Source organism: Durio zibethinus, chromosome 3, assembly GCF_047325235.1.
Source record: "Durio zibethinus cultivar Kanyao isolate XHJ-2024 chromosome 3, ASM4732523v1, whole genome shotgun sequence".
NCBI classification, from domain to species: Eukaryota; Viridiplantae; Streptophyta; class Magnoliopsida; order Malvales; family Malvaceae; genus Durio; species Durio zibethinus.
The window spans coordinates 499941-513824 of NC_143164.1; the positions used below are offsets into that span (position 1 = coordinate 499941).

The 13884-nt window shown below is 40.7% G+C and overlaps 3 pseudogenes; all 3 read left to right on the plus strand.

Annotated features, from left to right (window-relative positions):
• The first annotated feature begins 6702 nt into the window (after positions 1-6702).
• On the plus strand, positions 6703-8501 carry LOC149519446 (18S ribosomal RNA; annotated as a pseudogene).
• A 294-nt stretch (positions 8502-8795) lies between these two features.
• On the plus strand, positions 8796-8950 carry LOC149519447 (5.8S ribosomal RNA; annotated as a pseudogene).
• A 232-nt stretch (positions 8951-9182) lies between these two features.
• LOC149519448 (25S ribosomal RNA) lies at positions 9183-11994 on the plus strand (annotated as a pseudogene).
• Positions 11995-13884: the final 1890 nt, after the last annotated feature.

The following is a 13884-nucleotide window of genomic DNA, read 5'->3' on the forward strand; positions in this document are numbered from 1 at the left end:
AGATAAACCTAGACATAGGCCAGGTGCATGGGTGTAGAACCTTCTAGAAAAGCTAGATACAAAAATGGGTGTGGTTACTATAACACCAGGTAAGGAAGCTTATGGAAGACCTGAGGCATAGGCACTTTGTGAGAGAGCCTAGAACTTTCTGGACCTAGTGCGTCATAGAGTGTCTGGAACTAGCTTATTTCTAGAAATTCCCTAGCCAACCTTGTATGTGTCTAGGGGCCTTGGAATACTTTATAATGTATATAAAAGCCATACACTTGTCCCCTTGGTGACCACCAAGGCCATGGGGGCTTAAGTATAAATAGGGGTGCCCCTTCCCCGATTACACCAACTTATGAGCTAGTGAACTTGTGAACCTACAAAGCTACTCAAGCACATTTGTACATAAGCCATATTTTTCCAGCAATAGAAACAATCTTGTATTCTTTTACCAATTCCTTCTTAGTGTACTATAGTGTTCAATTTCTTGAGGGCCTAATTAGTCCTTGGTGAGTGGCATGCTTACTCAACCTGGTTAAAGACTGACTTACGCATACATGAATAGTAGTTTCCTATCAAAGGTTGCATGGTTGCAAAGCTTAAGACCAAAGTCGGTGATAGTTGGTATCAAAGCACAGTTTAGTGTGCGACCCCAATCCAAGACAATGTTTACTTCCAGAATGAGCCATCAACACACTGAAGGCAAAAGGCTTGTAAGACATGCATTACTAGAAAGGGTAAGAAAGGACTAGTAGGGACATGATCTCAGCCTTTGATACCTAGTTGGCCAAGGTGAAGTTGGTAATGGCTAAAATATGGGACAATTATAAAGACCAAAATGAAAGAATTGGTCTCGGTTGGAAAAGAGATAACGAAAGAGATAAAGCAAACTCTTTCCAAAGAAATCAAAAGCCTTACCCATAAAAACTCTACCCTAAAAGCCTTGGTAGAGGCCATGAGGGAGGAGATGGAGTAGCCTAAGAGAACCCTCTTCGTATGTGAGGCAATCGTAGAGGGAGGTATACTTGTAATAACTCCTAGGACTAGGGTAGAGGTTCCCAAGCCTAAGGAGTTCAAGGGGACATAGTCTGCAAAGGATGTAGATAACTTCTTATAGGGCATAGAGTAGTATTTCCATGCAATGGGTATTGAAGGGGATGCTACTAAGGTAAACACCACCTCTATGTATCTTGTAAACATCACATTTTTATGGTGGCATTGTAGGTCCAAAGAGACCAGGCACAGGGGTACTACCATTGGAAAGTGGGAGGAGTTCCAAAGGGAGTTTAGGCAATAGTTTTACCCATAATATGTCGTATAGGTTGCACTCGCCAATCTATGATGGCTCACCTAATATGGAGAGGTGTGTGACTATGTTCTAGAGTTCTCAAAACTTATGCTCTGAATTCCTAACCTTGGGGAGGATAGGGCACTTTACACATTTATGGATAGGCTCAAGATATGAGCTAAGCAAGACTTCACTCGAGCTATGATTACTATTGAATCCTTTTGTGGAATTCAATAAAGGTGACAAGTTTGAGTCTTCCAAACCCAAAGGCAAGGGCAAAGGTGGGGGAGACAAGGACAAGAGTAGCAGTGGTAAGACACTAATGCATAAATAGAAGTCCTTTAAGGAGGGAGACAAAAAGAAGAACAAATGGCCAGTGATAAGGGATGGACCCATGACAAATTTTTTGTGTGATGGTCAACACCGAGCCAAGGATTGCCCTAATAAAGCCAAGCTTATGGCTATCATCAAGGGATACAAGGAGCAACCCAAGTAGGAGGGACTAAAACTTGGTTCGATCATGCTAAGTTCTATATTAGCAAAAAAGGGCCACAAGAGAAAGAGGCTCATGTTCATCAAAATCTCAATTACAGGGAAGTGCTTGAAAGCCTTGGTGGACACAAATACATCTGATCTTTTCATATTCAAAGGAATGGTGAAAAGACTACAGCTCAAGTTCAAGAAAAAGGTGGGATGGATCAAGACCATTAACTCCAAAGAAGTTCTAATCATTGGCATGGCATAAGGAGTTGAGTTACAACTTGGAGTGTGGAAAAGCAAGGAATCCATTGACGTAATCCTTCTGGATGACTATGACTTTGTCATCGGCTTAGATTTTCTTGATAGGATCAATGCACTCCTTGTTCCCTTCACTAACTACATTTGCATCATGGACCATCGGTGCCATTGTATTGTCCCAGTGAAATGAGAGCAAGGGACCATAACTAAGGCACTATCTACCATCGAACTTGCCACGGGCATGCAAAAGGAAGAGCCTAGCTTCTTGGTGGCCCTAAACGAGAATGACCCTCAAGAATTGAATGACAACACCCCCTTGGAGGTGTTGGAGTCCTTCAAGGATGTCATGCTTGCAGAATTGCCCAAGAGACTACCACCTAAAAATGAGGTAGACCACAAGACCAAACCGGTGCTTGATGCCAAGCCACTAGGCCAAGCCTGATAAAAGATGTGACCACCAAAGCTGAAAGAGCTAAGGAGATATCTCAAAGAGCTTATAGATTTAGGGGTTCATCAGGCCCTCTAAAGCTATATAGGGTGCACCAGTCCTATTTCATGGAAGTATGTTGGGGCCTTATGGATGTGCGTTGACTATCGAGTACTAAACAAGCTCATGATGAAGAACAAGTATCCTATTCCCCTCGTTGTTGACTTGTTCAACCAGTTGGGAGGAGCATGGTGGTTTACCAAGCTAGATCTAAGATTCTAAAGGTGATGAACCAAAGCACCATGTGTGACTCACTATAAGGCATAGAGTTCCTAGTAATGCCTTTTGGTCTGATAAACATGCCCATGACATTCTGAATGTTAATGAACAAGGTACTAAAACCCTTTCTTAATAGATTTGTTATAATGTGCCTTAATGATATTGTTATCTATAACTGATCGCTTGAAGAACATGTGGATCACTTGCGACAAGTGTTCCAAGTACTAAGGGAGAATAAACGATACATAAAAAAAGTGAAATGTTCATTCACCCAGCATGAGGTCTCATTCTTAGGCCATATTATGGGAAATGGCCGGATCCAGATAAATGGTGATAGGGTCAGTGTAATCTAAGAGTGCAAACTACCAATCAAGGTCATAGAGTTGCAATCATTCCTTGGTCTAGCAAATAGCTCTTGACAATTCATAAAGGGGTACTCAACCATTATAGCACCCTTGATCGACATGCTTAATAAGGGAAGAGTTTGGGAATAGAGTCCTAAGAGTTAAGATGTCTTCAATCACCTAAAGCAAGCTATCATAGAAGAGCCAGTCTTAGCTCTCTTTGACTATACCAAGCCAAATTATGTATGCACTAATGCATCCAACTTTGCTTTTAACAGTGTGTTGATGCAAGACTGGCATACAATTACCTTCAAGAGTAAAAAGCTTAATGAGATCAAGCATTAATTTACAGTCCAAAAGAAAGAGATGACTACTGTGGTGCATTTCTTGCACACATGGAGGCCTGACTTGTTAGGAAGTAAGTTTGTGGTGATGACCAACAACATGGCTACCAGTTACTTCCAAAGTCAAAAGAAGCTTACTCCTAAACAAGTTTGCTAGTAAGACTTCTTAGAGCCAAGTTTAATTTTACCATGGAGTACTAGCCAAGAAAGGCCAATGTCATGGTAGATGCACTCAGCCACAAGGCTGAACTAGCAATGATTAGTAGGCCAAAGGGTTCCCTACTTGCACATATAAAAAAAGGGCTGATCTAAGATCCCACAGCCAAAACCTTGATTGAGTATGTGAAACAAGAGAAGACTAGATGGTTCTACTTTGAAGGGGATCTACTCTACACCAAGGGAAACCAACTTTGTCCCACAATTTAGCAAGCTATGAAAGGAAATCATAAAGGAGTTTCACAACTCATGATGGGTAGGCCATCCAGGTGTGCACCATATCTTAGCCCTTATTGAGGACCGATATTATTAGACTAGGATAAGGGATGATATGATGGCCTATATTAGAACTTGTCTTGTGTGCTAACAAGACAAGATAGAGCAAAATCTCTAATCGACCTTCTAAAGCCACTGTCAGTTCCCAAACACCCATGAGAGAGTATCTCCATGGACTTTATTATTAGATTACCCAAGGTGGATGGGTATGGCAACATCTTCATAGTGGTGGACCAATTCTCCAAGTATGAAACCTTTATTCTAGCAACTAAGGAATGCCTAATAAAGGAAGCAACTTGATTGTTCCTCAAAACCATAGTTAAGTATTAGGGTGTTCCTTAATCCATCATCATTGATTGAGATGGTTGATTTATCAACAAGTTTTAGAGTGAACTGTTTAGGCTCCAGGGGTCTAACTTGAGGTTTTCTACCACTATGCACCCTTAGATAAATGGTAGACGGAGAGGGTGAATGGCTTCTTGAAGAGGTACCTTTGATATTATGCCAGTGCCTCCTAATGAAATTGGCCCAAATTTTTGGACATAGCTCAATTCTCATACAATCTTTAACAAAGTGACGCTATGAATCAAAGACCCTTTGAGATTGTGATAGAGCAGTAGCCATGTGCACCCGGTGCTATTGCCTTGGGGTACATGGGATTGAACCTAGTAGCTTACAAATTTGCCAAATCATGGCAAGAAGAAGTCGATCTAGCTTGAGTGTGTCTACACAAGGCTATGAAGTAATAAAAAAGTGGGTTGATTAATAGTGGAGGAACATGCAGTATCAAGTAGGTGACTCAGTACTAGTCAAGCTACACTTAGTGCTACGGTATCCAGGGATGCATAAGAAGTTTACTCAGGGGTATGAAGGTTTTTTCAAAGTTCTTAAGCTAGTAGGCAAGACTACATACAAGCTTGAGCTACTTTTATAGTGAAGGTACATTTGGGTTTTCATGTAAGTATGCTTAAACCCAACCATAAAAACTCAAATGATCCCTTTTAAGGCCAATCAAAGAAAGCATTAATGGGCATTAAGGCCTCTCATGATCGAGAGGTTGAGCGCATCTTAATCAATCACATGGTAGATAGATGTAACAAATGCCTAAGCATGAGTACTTAGTACAATAAAAAAGTTAACTAGATAGTAAGATAAGCTAAAAGCCAATTAAATCATTATGGTAGTTCTAGGATTAGGTCGATAGGTTCTACAAAGAATACACAACGAGGGCATCAATGAAACAGATGGGGGAGAATGTCACACCCCCTATGTGCACCATTGAGGCCAAGGCCCAAGCACTAGCGTATGGAGGCCAGACCCTCACTCAAGCACCAGATTACAAGAATGAGTCCTTGCTAGAGTTACCTAATACTAAGCTTGAGGACCATTTAGGATAAGCTTATAGAAAGCCCTAAAAAAGAGGTGCAAGCATTGTAGGTGTGAAAGCTCTAAATAACCTTGGACACAAGATAGGTGCATGGACATAGAACCTTCTAGAAGAGCCAAATACGAAAATGGGTATGGTTATTGTCACACTAGACAAGAAAGCTTCTGGAAGGCCCAAGGTTCAAGCACTTTGTGAGAGAGCCAGGAAACTTTTAGACTCAATGTGCCACAAAGTGTTTGGAACCAATTTTTTTTCTAAAAATTCCCTAACCAACTTTGTATGTGTCTAACGGCCTTACAACCCTCTAGGATGTTTGTTAAAGCCATACATTAGCTCCTTGATGACCACTTAGGCCATTGGGGCTCAAGTATAAATAGGGGTGCCTCCTTCCCTATAGGAGCAACTTATGATCTAATAAGCTTGTGAACCCACAAAGCTATTGAAGCAAATTTGTACATAAGCCACATTGTTTCAGCAAAAAAAAGATCTTGTATTCTTTTACCAATGCCTTTTTAGTGTGTTATAGTGTTTGATTGTCTCTAGGGTCTGACTAGTCCTTAGTGAGTGGCACACTCAACCTAGTTAAAGATTGACTTAGGCATACATCAATGGTATTTTTCCACCTAGGGCTGTATGATTGCAGGGCTTAAAATCAAAGCCCGTGACACATGCGACTGATGCTACCCAAGATCCCCCAAGAGTAAGTCCCTTAATCGAGAATGTCCCCCTAAAGTGGTGATAATAGAGTTTTTGTATGTAGTCCTGGCCAAACCAAGCATTGGTGATGTCATGTTGTTGTTACCTGTTGGATGGTAGGGGTAGTCTCATGGCCCTTGCTTATATTTTTCCCATGCTAAATGGTTATGGCATGGCCTCATACGTTGTTTTCTTTGTTCAATCATCGAGTAATCAATTGGGTGGGTTATGGACTGGTGTGCATAGATGTTGCCACTTGTACACAATGGGTATATGAGTGGTGCTATGGTTGTGCATGTTGGTAGGCTTCATGCTCGACGCATCAAATTGTTGACCCATCATCCTCTTCAATCTCCCCCATATGGTCATATACCCTGGAGGCATAATCAGGATCCTATGCTTAATACCTAAATTGATGGAAACTGGATGTCTTGCCATCCCTCATCTGTCTTATGTCCTTAGAGGCAATGCATTAGACCTCAATCATGCTTTGTGTCCCAAGTTTGCCACCCAAACCTCTATGGCCACTTTGGTACACTAGTGTTCGATCATGCTATCAAATGTAAAACATTTTATGGGTGTGGGCTTTTGACATTTGTTCATCCAATGCTATGATTTTATGTGCTCGACATGCATGACACTTGTGCTCCATGTTGGCTCTTTTCGTCGCTCAGTCGATGCATTGAGGCCTATGTAGTGCTAACATCCCAAAGGAATGCTACCTAGTTGATCTTGCCATTAGTCATATGCTTATCTCAAAGGTTAAGCCATGCACATTTAAGTACAAACTAATTCAAACTGTGAAATTATGAATGGCTCGTTAAATCAATTATAATTTGTTTGATGGTATTTACTACTAAGATAATTGTAGTAACTCTAAAGCTAATTTGTGCAACAAGCCTCGACTTTTGGAAGGGATGCATTTATTGGATAAAAGTTCAATGCGAGCTTTGCCCATTGCTCTAATGATTCATGATAACTCGATGAATCATACGACCTTTGTATCGGTGACACATCATTCAAATTTTTACCTTATCAACTTTTGATGGTTGGATAGTGGTCTACTACAGTGGTGACAAGTAAAAGAGAGTTAAGGTTCAATTCTAGAAAGAAAGCATGAGAAATAACTACCACATCTATGGAAGATAGCAGGTGTGCTAATTACTCAATCTTGATAAGGGGAGGTAGTGATAATAAATAGCAATACTGGGCTTTATGAGTCCAGTAATTGGAATGAATGCAATCTAAATCCCTTAATAAGGTTTCATTGGAGGGCAAGTCTACTGCTAGTAGGTGTTATAATTCTAGCTCTAATTGCATATATTTAAGTTGATGCAGTTAAAAAGCTCTTGGTTAGAGCTATAGTTAGGTTGTTTGATTCGCCTCATGGTAACCATGTGTCTACTCATCCCTACTATCAACAATGTGCTCCTAACCTTAACTGGCTAGTTGTTTCTCTGATGTTGTTGCTTTGAAGAAATTAGAGTTCTCAAAGTAGCCCAATGCTTGTATACATTAGGATTGGATAACATCATAGGATTTCGATCCTATTGTGTTGGCCTTTCGTATTTGAGTAATGATTAACAAGGATAATCGATGGCATTCATATTTCATAGTCAGAGGTGAAATTCTTAGATTTATGAAAAATGAACAATTGTGAAAGCATTTACCAATGATGTTTTCATTAATCAAGAACAAAAGTTAGGGGCTTGAAGACAATCAGATACTATCTTAGTCTTAACCATAAACAATATCAAGTAGGGACTAATGGATGTTACTTTTAGGACTCTGCCAACACCTTATGAGAAATTGAAGTCTTTGGGTTCTAAGGGGAGTGTGGTCACAAGGTTGAAACTTAAAGGAATTGATAGAAGGGCACACTAGCAATGGAACCTAGGCATAATTTGACTCAACACAGAGAAACTTCTAGGTCTAGATATAGTAAAGATTATAGATTATGAGCGTTCTTTATTGATTTTATAGGTGGTGGTGCATGGCCATTCTTAGTTAGTGGAGCAATTTGTCTAGTTAATTTCGTTAACAAATGAGACCTTAGTCTACTAACTAGCTAGAGGTGATGCTTTGTGGCTAGCTTCTTAGAGGGACTATGGCCACTTAGGCCAAGAAAGTTTGAGGCAATAACAAGTTTGTTATGCCTTTAGATGTTTTGGGCAACATGCCCCACCCTGATGTATTCAAGAAATCTATAGCCTTGGTTGATAGGCTCAGGTAATCTTTGAAATTTCATCATGATGAGGATAAATCATTGCAATTGTTGGTCTTCAATGAGGAATTCCTAGTAAGCGTGAGTCATCAACTCACGTTGACTATGTCTTTACACTTTGTACACACCACCTGCTGTTTCTACTAATTGAATGGTCTAGTGAAGTGTTCAGATCATAGTGATGTGGATGGTTAACTACCTAGGATGTCATAAAAAGTCCATTAGATCCTATCATTTAGAAGAAGGAGAAGTTTTAACAAGGTTTACATAGGTGAACTTATGGAAGGATCATTGTTGAAACTTGCTTAACGAATGACCTATGAACCTGTTAATAAAACATCAAGGGTGAGGGCAAGGCCACCTCTATGCCTAAACCTATTCTGGCCCTAGGCATCCAAGATGGTTGACTTGTTCTGCTTCTTAGGTGACTAAAATGATTAGTATTATTTCCTACAGCCAAATAACAAACCCTTGACACAAATTGAACTATGGAACTGAAATGAAAAAGAGCACATGTGCCATCGCCATCCCATTTGCTTTGCATGCACGTGTAGCACCTTAACTCTTTTTTTGGTGAAAAACCAAAATGACTCTTGACAATGGATATTTCAGCTCTCACATTAATGAAGAACATAGTAAAATTCAATACTTGGTGTGAATTGCAGAATCCTATGAACCATTGAGTCTTTAAATGCAAGTTATGCCTTAAGCCATTGGCTGAGGGCATGCCTACCTAGGTGTCATGCATTGTTGCCCTTTTTAACCCCCTGCCTATTAGGTTCCAGGTGAAGGGATGGAAGATGGCCTCCTATGATCTCATTGGTCATGGTTCGCCCAAAAGTGAGTCCTCGACAATGATAACGCCATGACCATTGGTGGTAAATCTCCCAGCATCCCTTATCTCCAGTGATGTGCTCTTGTTATCCATTTGGACCTTATTGGAACCTTTCCATCACTTAGTTGATGCTTGCATTGCAACCTTACATCAAGCAAGATTATCGATTGAGTTTAAGCATATCAATAAGTACCCAAAAAGAAACTTACTCGGATTCGTCTAGTAATGGTGAGTGAATCGAGAAGAGCCTAGCCTGAGAATTGTGCACCCATGGTATCCAAATTGTAGTGTGGAAAAACATCCTTAGTGGTGGACCGAGGCTAAGTCCCCTTAAAAGGGGTGCCAGAAAGGGTGAGAGCCCTATTGTGCTTGGACCCTATCACACCAAGAGCCACTATTTGTGAGTCAGGTAGTTTGGGAATGTAGTCCGAATTAGGTAATAAATTTCATCCAAGGCTGAATACAAGTGAGAGATTGATAGTGAACAAATACTAAAAGGGAAAGATGGAAAGGACTTTGAAAAGAGAGTCAAAGAGTGCTTGAAAATGTGGGGAAAGAAGTAGATGGGGGCTGGCGATGCACCCTAATTGTATGTAGATAGGTGAAAGTTGGTCCACCAATTAGCTCAGGGTGTGGATCGATATAGGTCATGATGATAGCCCAAGCTTAGGCTTTTGATATGCCTATAGAGACATCATCATCGCAATCACGAAATGTAGCACATGCCATATCAATGTGCCTTAGCACATGTGTGCTCCTAACATTAGCCTATAATTTCCCTATCTAGCCCATCTTGAAACATGGACCAAAGAGTCTGAATGTGTGCTAGTCAATGGGCTAGAAAACTCATAAAACACAAGGTAGCTAATTTGTAAGATCCCTTATGGGTGTACTGCTAACTAACCTTGATCTTTTGAAAAGGGTTCAAGTGTGAGCATGCCTGTCGAGACCCAAAAGATAGTGAACTATACCTGAGCAAGGTAAAGCCAGAGGAAACTTTGGTGGAGGCCTACAACAATACTGACATGCAAATCTTTCATCTTATTAGCTATAAGGTTAAAAGACTAATGGAACCATCTAGTAGCTAGTTCCCTCCAAAGTTTCCCTTAGGATAGTTGGAGCCCTTAGCAAGTTCTATTGGGTAAGGTTAATGATTAAAGGCATCAAAGGCATAACATCCTTGACCAATTCTCAAACTTTAAATAGGTAAGATGGCGTGGTTGTTTCATTGAGCTGTGCCACAAAATCGAGAGCTCTGAGTGGGGCAGTTTTGGTAAATTGAAATGTCGATGTGGGATGAATCGAAAGCAAGGTTACAGTGCCCAACTATGTATGATCCTAGAACCCATAAAGGATGTTGGTTGATTAAGACAATAGGATGGTGGTCATGGAAGTTAAATTTTGCTAGGAAGTGTTTAATAACTCACCTACCAAATCAAGTAACCTCAAAAGTGGATGCACTTAAGTGCATAACCTATACCTAATTGTCGGGGCAAAGGCCAAGCCCTAATGAGTAGGAAGGTGCAATGATTACTGCAAAACTTAGGGTACAAGTTCTAGCAGAGTAGCCATTAGTGCAAATCTTGGTGGTAATAGCAAATATTCAAATGAGAACGAAAAGGGGAAAAGTTTCATGTGAATGCACTTGCACATGGGTTAGTCAATCCTAAGAGATGAGGGACGCCCATCTCATAGTGCATCCAGTGCGAGCTTCAAAAAGGAATCAGGTTAAAATTCTTGAATCAAGATGTAATGGCTGATGGCAATGTCAGGGAGTCTAAAGACATAGGTAAAGGCCTTCAGAAGAGTTTTATTTTCTCTTTAATGGCCTACCCACATTGGAAATAGCTCAGACAAAGACCAAAAGAGTGCCACATGTTGCATAGTGTCTGGTTCACCCTCGATAGCCCCTAAAATTTGGAGAAGCAAGTGCTGTCAGTGCCCAATCATACTAATAATCACATTAAGTCTTTAAAATGAGCAGCTTCTAGTTAATGGAATAATGTAGACAAAAAAAGTCAACAAATTGTATCCATAACCTTAGAAAAAGGATTGGCGCAAGGGTTGGGCATAAGGGTCCTAGTTCTAAACCCATCAGCTACCATTGCACTACTTGAGCTATTCCCACAATGAGAATGGGTCACCGCGTGTCAGCTAGGGGATGAACTAGGAAGAGCTCCCTTAGAGGCCTTCCCTGGGCAATGAACAGTCAACTCAAAATTGATAAGGAGACGGGAAGTCCAATTGTTTAATTAAATTAAAGCATTGTGATGGTCCCTATAGATGCTCAAGCAATGTGACTTCTACCCAGTGCTCTGAATGTCAAAGTGAAGAAATTCAACTAAGCACGAGTAAATAGTAGAAGTAACTGTGACTCTCTTAAGGTAGCCAAATGCCTCATCATCTAATTAGTAATGTGCTTGAATGTATTAATGAGATTCCCACTATCCCTGTCTATTATCCCACTTGTGGTAGCTAAGCGTTCATAGCAACATTGCTTTTTTATCCTTCGATATCAGGTCTTCCTATCATTATGAAGTAGAATTCACCAAGTGTTGCCAATAAGGAACATAAGCTAGGTTTAGACCATTATAAGATAGGTTAGTTTAACCCTATTGATGGCAGCATCACAATAGCAATTCAACCTAGTATGAGTGGAACCACTGATTCACATAATTGATCATTGTCTCATGGGCTCCGAACTTAAGCTTGAATCCATATAGCCTTAGGGCTTGGAATTAAATCCGTATGCCTAAGTTTAACCTATACAACTAGTGTACAGGCAAACAAGAAGAAGAAAGGGTGGAATATACAAGTTAGAAAACACAACAGAGAATATTGGAATATGTTGTATATTACTGAAGATAGATTGTGTCTAAGGATGTGATGATGTACAACTGAGGGTGGGGTAACCCTCTATTTATAGTTGAGGCTCCTAGCTTTACTTATGGCTAACTCCTAAAATTATGGGATTTACAAGTTTCCTAAAAATCAAGGATTACACATTATTACACAGATTACATGAGGCTCCTCTTGATTTCCAGGGTCAACCGGATCCTCCTACTGAATGCTACCAATCTTAGATGCCTCTGAAAGATTCTAGATTGTCTAGGCCTTTTTGGGTCCACCTAGTTATAGTACCGGCATGTTGTGAGGTTGGTCCTAGATGTGTGAGTAGGCCTGTATGTTTTACGGGTAGTCTGGACTTATCTTCCATGCTTATTGTGCCAACCCTTACAACTATCCCTAGTGCTCGAGCCTTGGTCCCTGGTGTTTGGGCCTGAGTGCTTGGTGCACTCGTCCAGGGCATGACATTCTCCCCCACCTAATGGCACAATGCCCTTGTTACATCCTCTTTGTGAAACTACCTATTCTGGTCTTAGAACTACCATAAGTCTTTTACTGGCTTCCAACTCACCTCATTGTCTGAAAGTCCCTTCTAGTGCACCAAGTACTCCTATCTTTACTGGCAATTCTTCTGTCTCACCTCTCAATTAGTAATGATGCTATGGACCTTTATTTTATATAAGGGCCTAACTCTCAATGGTGCACACGTCAACTTTGCCTGTCCTAGATCTCCCTCATCCTCATGGAATGGCTTAAGCATGCTAACATGGAACACTAGGTGTACCCTTGGCTTTGGTGGCATATCCAGCTTGTAGGCAACCTTGCCTACCCTCTTAAGAACTCTAAAAGGTCCTTTGTACCTTTGGACTACACCTTTGTGTAGCACTTTGTGGTGCACAATGGGGTACAGCTTCACCAAAACCAAGTCCCCTACTTGGGACTATATGTCTCTTCCATTCTAGTCTACCCACTTCTTTGACCTCTTCACAACTTTATGTGGACAAACTCTAGCCATGTTGGCTTACTCCTACTGAGCCTTGGCAAACTTTTATATTGCTAGATTGGGCCCTGTATAATCGATAATGATCGAACTAGGTGTTAGCAGTTGCTAACCTATCACAATCTTAAAAGGACTTTGGTTCGTTTCTTCACTCCTCTGCAAGTTGTATGAAAATTGGGTGACATCTAATAGCTTTGGCCAATCCCTTTGCATGGCACTTACACATTGTACCTTAAAAAATCCATTCACTCACTCAGTCTACTTATCGGTCTAAAGATGCATGCTGGTAGAAAAAATTCAAGTCTAACCCCAATAGCTTGAACAACTAAGTCTAGAGCTACCCTATGAAATGCCCATCCTAATCACTAACAATGGTCCTCAATACTCCTTAGTACTTCACCACATTTTTTAGGAACAAATGGTGTTTCCTATTCGGCTGGGCACTCTTTGGTTGCTAGAATGAAAATCTTCTACTTGGAAAATCTATCCACCACTACCATGATATTCCCAATCCCTTCTATTTTTGGTAGATTGACTATGAAATCTAGAGTGATGTTCTCTTATGGTCGTTTTGGTATCGACAATGGCTCCAAGAAACCACCTAGTTTCTTAAGCTCCACCTTGTCCAATTGAGACATAAGACAAATCTTCACATAGGCCTTTACATCCTCCTTCATGTACAGCCAGTAGTACCATTCCTCTAAAATGCCTAAGCTATGACTCACTCCCAGCTGAACAGCCCACCTCGAATCATGACACTCTTGTAAAACTTCTCTACAGAGCTTCCCATGCTATAGGACAAATAGCCTATTACCCTTGGTGTACAACAAGTCATCTTGTAACCAAAACTGCCTAGTCTTACTTTGATTGGCATACTCGATGAGAGCCTTGGCTATAGGATCATGCGTGAGCCTTTCCTTGATGTGTGGCACCTAAAACCCTTCTGGTTGGCTAATGGTAGCAAGGTTTGCCTCCCTATTTAGGGCATCAGCCAT